This window comes from Geospiza fortis, unplaced genomic scaffold (genome assembly GCF_000277835.1).
Source record: "Geospiza fortis unplaced genomic scaffold, GeoFor_1.0 scaffold166, whole genome shotgun sequence".
In the NCBI taxonomy this organism is placed as follows: domain Eukaryota; kingdom Metazoa; phylum Chordata; class Aves; order Passeriformes; family Thraupidae; genus Geospiza; species Geospiza fortis.
In genome coordinates, this window is record NW_005054310.1 from 6263679 (window position 1) to 6273177 (window position 9499).

Here is a 9499-nt window from a genome sequence, read left to right on the forward strand (position 1 = left end):
TGAAAGCACAAAACAGTGATGTTGCAGGGATCTTGGGAAATACTAAGCTAGGATCTCAGTCTGAATCAGCACTTCCCTCTGGGTCGGACAGAAAAGGAAACACATCTGCCCTGACCCTCTTCCTACATGGATAGTTCTGCTCCTCCTTGTGCCTGTGTTTCCTTGTATCTTCTCAAATCTTAAATTCAGAGTATACAATCTACAGCTGAGCATTTGCTCAGTGATTCAGATAGGTAAATAAACAAGGCTTTGGACTTAACCTTCTTCCTCAGCCCCTGTTTCTGGCTCAAATTTCCATTGCTTTGCTATGTTTTCCTTCTAACCAGTGACTTTTTTCTCTGGTCACCTGTGACTCATTTTCTCCCACTCACAGGAAAATTCCCTGATTTTTTTTACTCTGCTTGGCCCTTCCCAGCCCAGCCTTTCTGAATCTATGAATAGAGTCAAAACTCATCCTTCCTATGGATCTCTTTTCAGGGCTTACCTCTTCCTATGCAATGTGACCCAGATAATGCTGGCTGAACACAAAGGAAATCTCTGTCAGATGAATGTATGTGTGTTTGTATTTATACAAACATGAATACATATTAATACCTGTCTATTTTCAGAGAAGTCCAAACCATCCTTCCTCCACCTTCAGCCCCCCAACATCTTAAGAGCGCACCATTCAGCCACATATTTTAGCCATTTCTAAAAATAATTGTTTGACTTTATTATCACCCTTCTAATCTTCTCTCTTTTCTTTATTCTGTTTTATCAAACCCAATTGCACCCTGGGTATATGAAATTTAGCACCTTGTGAGCTCCTGTCAAATATTGGCAGCTAATTCAGTTGAGCTGATATTGTAATGCTCTGTCCCTATCATCTTTTGTGGTTTATTTGGAGAGACTCTTATGAACATAAGAAATAATGAGTCTATCATTAAGTGTGGGAGTTTTACTTCTTGTCTGGATATTTCTTACCTGTAGCTAATAGGTTCAGAGGAAAGTCTGTGGGTTTTGTTCCTTTTTACTGTTATTGTTTTCTTCCTGGTAGTTATTCTCAGTTTGTCTGTATTTGAGCTAGAAAAATCCTCCTTTACAATGCCTCTTCAGCCACAAGAGTATGCAAAGACATGTAAAACAAATTTAGCATCAAAGCAGATTCTGCTATTCTGACATATCGGAATAGCACTGTTACTGTTTTTCACCTCCAAGAAGGAGTGAAAGGGGATAGATGGTCTTGAGTTTAAAAATATCTGGCTGGGGGTTAGCTCAAGAAGCAAGATGAACTTCCTTTTCACTGTCTTCCTACTTTGCCACCCCACCAAAGTACTGGCACACAAAATTTTATCTTACTGAGAGGTGCATACACTCATGTAACTTGCCCCAAACCTAACTATTCTGCAACAGGATTTATTCATTTATATTTAGCAGCTGGACTACACACATGAGTTAAATTAATAAACAAAGGAAATCCTAGCTTTCATGTGCTTGAGAAGGCTGTGGTGAAGTGAAGGTCTGCAACAAAATTCAGGAGAAAAGGTTCCAGGCAGTACCACCATCTGATAGCCTATATTTGTATCACCACATCTGTCTAGGAGTGCCAGAGGGAAGCCACATTTTCTTTCCTGCAGTTGCACAATTTTAAGAATTACTGAGCTGTGTGAGATGAAATTCTCCTCTGGGCTGAGTGGAAAAGCACTTGCCAGGAGCACCTCATGCAGTTCAGCTCCAACCCCTGGCTGCCTTCAGCTTGCACAGCGGGCCAAACCAACAGAAAACCAAACCATAGGCCTTGTAAAATGGAGGGTAGTTGCTACACAGCTCAAAGCAGCCCTGGATTCCCTGCACGTGTCTAATACATGGCATTACATACCTGCTCTCGCCGGACCCCTTGCAAGCAGAGATGGTCTAGCCTACTGTATAAATTTTGGTGTGAACAAACCTTTATTAAAAAAAGTAATGAATCCTACTGTGATCTTACTCAGCTGTGGTAAAAGCTAAGCAGTGAGCACAGCTTGCAGCAAAGGAGCAAAGACTTCAAATGCAACACATTAAAGTATCACTGGAACAATCTTACTTAGGTGCTCTTTGGTGCAGCCGTTTGTAGAATCAAAGGCACTATATTAGTCACACTGCCATTAATCAAGTTGTCTGGGTGACTCATAACAGCAAAGTGATAATAGAGTAATTCAAAATATGGACAACAAAACACAGTTTGTGGCTACTTTTCCACAATAGTAAAGAAAACATGGAAAGGAGTGGCTATTGTCAAGTCAAGGGTGGTTGTTAGTATTACAATGACATAGAGAGAGGTTATATCACCTAATAATTGATGATGCTTTACAAGAAAAAATCATGGCTCATATCCTTCAAAAATCAGATTTTAAAACAATGCATTAAAATATAACCCCTATCAAATAACAATTGCTCAGACATATCCATGTAGCAGATGCAGGAAGGCAGGGCAATCGAACATCATGGAAACGGTTTTCTCACCTAAAGAATGAGAAGGCAAATGTGGCTGGAGTTAAATGGGTTTAGGTTTACAGTGTCTGTGAAACACAGCAAACAGCTCCTCAAGCCTTCCTCTCCTGGTTCCATCAGTTTTCCAAGGAAGATAACATTTTTCCATATGTGAAAACCTACACGCACTGATTTACCCATGTTTGATATCTTACACTAATAAAGCAATTCAGTGTGTAATTTCATTAATTCTAGTTTTTCTAGGCTTCTTTACTCATTTGCCATTAGGCTGGAACAGTGATGACGTGTGTGACTTAAGGTGGGAATGACTCATATTGTCATTCTTCAGTAATGGTCCCTGCAGTGTTGGGGATACCATCCCATTGAGCCTATTTGTGAGCAAACAGGATTCCCAAGAGACAACACCCTGGACTGCAGTGGCTGAGGGAATAATTAAATTATTTTTTGCAGGATTTTCAAATTTGCTAATTTGCACTGTATAAATTCTAAATTTTGTGCCAGAGTTTACCTGGGAAGACTCATTTACTTTTTTTAAGGTGGAATTTGGAGTTTCCCGGCTGGAGGCCTGTGTCACAATGTTCCATTGTGATAATTTTTGTGAAGGATGAAAATAAGAAGGGAGCTTTTTTCTTACTTTCTTTCATTTCAAGTTGCTTATACGTTAGGGTTAGACATTTATTATCACACTCAAATTCCTCTTGAGACAAACAGTAAGGTAGATACCTTAAAGTGAAGGTAACAAGGCTATGAGACTATATACAAGAGAAGTTCATAGCTACAACAAGAAGGTTGTAGCTTGGGGGGGTTTGTATTTCATCTGTCCACTTTCCTGCTAATGCAAAAGTTGCAGAAAACCAGCCCAGATTCACTAAATTAGTTATTTCTGTTGGCTAAAAAATGTCCACTTCTTTTTGGATTCCTGAGGCAAATGGCCTGGCCTCATGTTCTCCGCTTTTAGACACAGAACTTCCCAGCTAGTATTTGAGTATTTTGCCTCAGCTCTGTGCTCTTCAGAAACTTGAGCAGGGTGTGCCATATGAGGCTAACCAATTATCCCATTGCAGCCTCTACAACTCTGAGAGGGGTGTTTGTGCTGCAAAAAATGTCTAGTGAAACCACAGGCTGCTCCTGAGTCTTGTGTATACAGCTGGCTGTGGGCTCAAAGCCACTCCCAACGGGACAGTGCTGGCTTCATATTATGAGCATGACTGCCTCAAGTAAGCGTGTAACTCTTTACCAAAGGAGTTTCTACCACAAAAGTCACAGGAAAAAAAATAAAAAAAAAAATATATACATACTGGGAGGTCCAGTAGGTCTCATCAATTTGTGTACACAGATTTGCTTCATCAGCTTTTGACTGAAATATGGCACCACAGAGTTTAGAAGACCAATTTGAAGCAGGCATGTGGTCCTATAAGACTTTTATCCCAAAAGTAAAGCCAGTATTTACTGATAATTTATACTAAGCCAGCAGATGTGTGGGTGAGTGAGGAAGCTCCTGTCCACTTTGCCATAATGCTGGAGAATGAACACCATCAGGTTCTAAAACAGCCTTGATTTTTCACAAAAATTATGTATGGCTATGATACATACTTACATAGTTCAATGCGTGAAGCAGCAGAAAAATGGCCTTGGGATAGAAGACATCTCTACAGCATTCAGAAGGTGAGAGGGAGGGTAAAGAGCCATGCAGTGCATAGAGGTAGATTTTGACACAAAGGAAAAAGGAGATCTGCTGAGTGATGCAGTGGGAATGGGAACCTGCTTTATGTGGCACACAGAGAATGCTTAGATTGACATATCCTGAGCCAATATAAACAAGAAGACTGCATTGCTGAAAGCCAGAAAAAGGGTGTTGAAACAGAACAAGAATGAAAATGAATAGACAATAAACACCTGACTGTTAATTTTTAAGATAGTAGATTAAAACAGTGTTGTGTTTGGTAGCAGTGTATTTGTATATTCTGTAGCATTTACAAGACTCGGTGACAACTGGGGTGTGACAACTCCTAGAGAGCTGATCAAAAGAGATGCCTGACTTGCAGGCCTGAGGAAAGGTCAGTAGCCTGGATCCAGGAGGAAGCCCGATTCTGTTTGACATACTGAATTGAAGCTGGTGCTGGTCATTCAGAGAAACCACTGGGACAAGTCATGAGGGTGAAGAAGATCCTCAGCCTAAAAAGATACAGGTAGGGCAGGAGAAGTGTCAGAAAAGTCAAGATAGTGACCAAAAATGCCAGTTAACTGTTGAATGAGTTTGGGATACTAACTATGAGTCTGATCAGGGGGAAGTCTGGTAAGACTGAGAACATTTATTTACTCCAGTGGAGTACAAGAAGCAGAAGACATATTTATCATTTGGAAAGGTGGACATTTTCAAGCCTGTGGTTTTATATGTGGATAGGATCATCTCTTTCCACGGTTTTTCATGAGGAGCTGAGGGCAGGCTTATCAACCTTCAATGAATGTAACTGATATGGCATGGAAAAACATTAGAAGTATGACTAAAGACATATCAGATAAAGAGAGTCTAAGAATGGATTAAAAGCATCAGCTGAGGGGAATGAAAATGAAAGCTAAATCAGGAAGGATAAAGGCATTGAATTTCAGAACAATGAAATTAGATTTCACACTTGTTAATTCCAGATAAGGGTCAGTCTAAAACTGCACATTTAGCCCAAGGCACAAGGACCCTGCTAGATCATGGATCAAGTTCTTCTAAATTGTAGCTCTACATGCAAACTGTAGAGCTGTTCTTTCCAATTTAACTACAAATACTAAATTATATTTAGTGGTATAAATATTGGTGTGGTATAAAAGCATTTTGTGTTTCTCTGACCCTTGGTAAAGTGCAATGCAAATCACTCATGCACCAGCCTTCACTAAGTTCTTTTTACATTTCTGTACCAAGTGCTGGAGAAGAGACCACTGAATTCTTCCTGTCAACGGTTCTGTGGCCTCCAGCAGCTTTGGGGACCAATGGATAGCTATCTCCTCTGCTTACAGACCATCCTGCCACTCTCCTTTGGTAGTGAAGCACCTTCTATTTCACCTGCTGAGGCCAGACCTCCCTGCTGTGCTGTCGTGTACAGTATGACCTTCTGAACGTACTCTCACCTAGTTTATGTTCCCCAATGAGTTCATCAGATGCCTCCTCCCTCCTCCCAAATCAAAATAAAAGTCTGCTCTTCAAGTTAGTTATATGCTGAGAAGTAGCACCTTGTGATAAGGGAAGCAAAGAGTCTGCAGCTGAGGTAGACCTTGGAGAGGGATCTATCATTGCCCAAGCAGGTTACAGCTTTGAGCAGTTCTTGTCCATTACTATTACTGGAACAAAGCACAGTCAGGAATTTTGAAAATACATCCAAGAATCATTTGCTTGCAGAGTCTGATATGAGTCTGGGCTATCCATCCATGCCCATATGTGCATGGATATTCAAATGATGACTTTGTGAATCTAGTCCAACAGCTATGCTATATAAGGCTCCTACCATAAAAATCTCTTTTTGTGTACAGTTTCTGTGACACTGCTGTGAAGAAATCCACTTTTTTGGAAAGCTTTGTCCCCTGTGCATGAGGAGGGCAGATGCTGTGGGAACTGCACTGCCAGATCTGTGTGACAAAATTAAAAATACTATGGCACCAATCAACACCATGCCTTTCCATATACCCCTTTATGAATCTGTTCCATGTAACATACAATTATATCAACTTGCAGCCATAAATTCCTGACTTATCAGGAGTCAAGCTACTGCAACTGTTTCTTCTTTGGTTTTCCATACAGTCAGTGTGCAGAAAAAGGCTATGAAAAGGAATATACTCCAGGTCATCTGGAGGGGAAAGGCTTGCAGTGCCACACATCAAGGAAGAAGTCTGCTGGGCTGTCTCACAGCCTCCTCATCCTCCCACAGCTGCTCACCATATGCTGCCCTTGATGGCAAAGAGCCCTCTGATGACTGATCTAACCCAGGCCAGGGGACACTGAGATGTCATACATAACAGCTGGGAACTCGTGGGAGATGATGAAGTCATTTGTCATTGAACAAATCCAAAATGTACTCCCATACTCATTGTGAAGAAAATTAACTCTGCTTCAGCCAGAACCAGCACGTGTGGTCACAGCCTCTACACCAGCCCCAACGAGGCTGTAGAAGCCCCACCACATTCCAGGCCTGAGTTGGCCCCTGGCACACGTGTGGCGAGAGGGTGGCATGGTGTGAGTGCAATGGCTATATACCACTCAGCTCTGCATTTCTAGTCCATCCCTCACTGCCTCAGGCTGCGTGTGGGATGTGTAAACAGATTCAAAAGGTCACATTGGAAAGATATCTGAAACACAAGCAAGTACACCCAAGAAAAAAGCATTTTTTCTTTCTCTTCACTACTGTCAACTGTTCAAAATGTTGCCAGTGCCTTTGCTGCACAACTTTTTGCTATCCTAGCCCAAAACATGAGGCCCTTTGAATAAAACATGCAGTGTTCCCTGGTACCTCTGCACTGCAGGAGCAATTTCCTCCAAACAAAAGCAAATTGTTCAGCAGAGATGTGGGACTATCTAGCACCATGCATCCTGTTTCTATACTGACTTCTGCAATTCCACAGAAAGCTCACACATGTGATTATTGAATCATCACATACCACACAGTTTGGCACGAAGAGCCACTCAGAATTGAATGGCAAGTCCTCAAATCTCTTTACATCAGCCAGCCTGGGCACAAACTGAGTCAAGACAGCCATCTGGATTCAGCCTTTGAGGAGGGCAAAGTGCTCAGCCTGCCTGGTGGCTGCAAGGTTCAGTAGCTTCTGACTCCATCCTGGATCAGCACAATGCCTGATTATGAAAGATCAGCTTGAGGAAAGCTTGTCAGCTGAGGAAAAAAAAATGCACATTTGTTTGTGTCTGCAGTCAATGGAGAACAAAAAGTTGAACAAACTGATTTCTCCTCTCTTCTGGATGGCTAACACACGGACATAGGAAAGAATTTTACATAGGAATAACCAGCAAATACAGATGCTACTACTTCTGATCACCTTCCTTTTTCTCTTTGAAAGGAGGAAACCCATAATTTTCATCACCAACATTATTCATTGAATGTATCTCAGTCAGAAATCTCCAGTCACAGCTGAAACCCTATAAATAAAGTTATAAAAGCCCTATAAAATAAAGTTTCAGTTACATATAGTATTTAATATTTATTGATACCCTATACTACATATTCCTAATGGCACCGATCGTGTCAGTTTAACTCAAATAAAGCAAACCCCATTGGCCTTGGGGACTATGCCTTCACACATTAATGTGAGACTGCAAGTAAGAAATGATGATGTTCTTGTTCTTATGCACAGCTTAGAACACTACAGAGTAAAAGAGACCTTTTGCAAGCTCCTTCAGAATTGACTGTTCACTAGAAACATTCCCACCCATAAGCCTGTGCAGAGCATCAAGCCCAAAAGCCTGTGCAGAGCATCAAGCCCATAAGCCTGTGCAGAGTTTATTGTGACAGAGGACAATGTCTGCAAATATCTTGAAAATAATTTTTTGCTGTATGATTTTTTCACACCTGTCACGAGTTGTGGTAGGACAGCAGTCAGTCCAGATACTGTTATTAAAAAAAAACCAAACAAAAAATAAGATAAAATAAAATAATATTTCTCATTTGTCAGACTGTGTTTGCTTAGTTTCATTTTATATTTTTAGCCCACAGAAGGCTTACAGGAAATTTCAGCTGGTAAAATGTAAATTTACCGTAATTGTGTAGTAGTACCAGATGCAGCTGACCACAAGTTATGTGCTTCAGAAAAAAAGGCGTTTGCACTAACAGGGCAATAAATGACAGGAAACAAAATTGCCTGATGCTAGCACAGGTTTTTGAGCCTATGAGTCTCAGAAAAAAATGTGTACTGTAGCTCCCAAGGACACCATGTATTCTGCTGAAATTCCCACAAGGAGGAAGACATATGGTAGAAAAAGTTAAAACTGCAGAGAAAAATTAGGCTTTTGTTTTGTTACCCTATAGCATGCCTCTTTAGGGCTGGTGGGACTACTGGCACAGAGAGCTAAAAGTTCAACCAGGGGCATTCCTTCTTTCCGGTAGGGCAAAGAGGTGTTTTTCCATGTGAGGCCTCATACAAAAACCACAGGCTGAGCTCTTAGAGCTAAACAAGCTATTTTCTAACTTCAGGCTCAGACACCAACACTGAGTTCAAGCATTACAGAGAGTTCCTCTTAGCTCTTTGGGAGAAGCTTAAGCTTTGAGCATCCCAGGTTTTCCCTGAGGCTGAAGATCTCCTTGCTCTGCTGTGGAAACACTGCCAGTGCCACAGCTGGGTGGTGTCCTCCTCCAAGTGGCAGAGGACAAGCAGCACTGTTGAGTCATCATGATTCTGCTTTCATTAATCCCTCTTTCAGCCTTAATCACACTGTCCTTGGCCTCTCTGATGGCTCTTTGTGCTGTTTTTTCCCCTCCTCACATTATCTTCTGTGTCTAAAGCTATCTGTATTCATACACCAAATCACCTAATTACTCATCCTTAAAACTCACTAGTTTGCTTACATCAGCAGTCTTGTCTTCAGGACCTCAATAAAAAATACTTAGGAATTTCACGATAACAATATTTATGAAGGCAAATACTATTAACTCAGTTTGCAGTGTAAAAAAGACCCCAACAAATCCACACCACAGAAATACCCATCTAAGTTACTCCCAAATGAAATTGATAATAGATGTCACAAGACTGACCCAAGCAACTGCATTTGGGGACCAGCCTGTCCCTGCCTTTCCACACCCGTCTTTGAAGGGACAGGAATTTCTGTGGCTAGGTGCAACAGGAGACAACCAGGGAACTCAGTCACTGTCCTGCAGGATATAAGCCCCTTCAAATGACTTCCAAACTAATCACAGAGGGAAGGAGTATGAAAGGCTTCATCTCAGGTTCTCAGTCAGGCAGAACACCTGATCCAACTGGATGACCCCAGCAAGCATGGAGATGAGGGGTTCGGGGACAAGCTACTATGAAGTTTTCAGCCAAA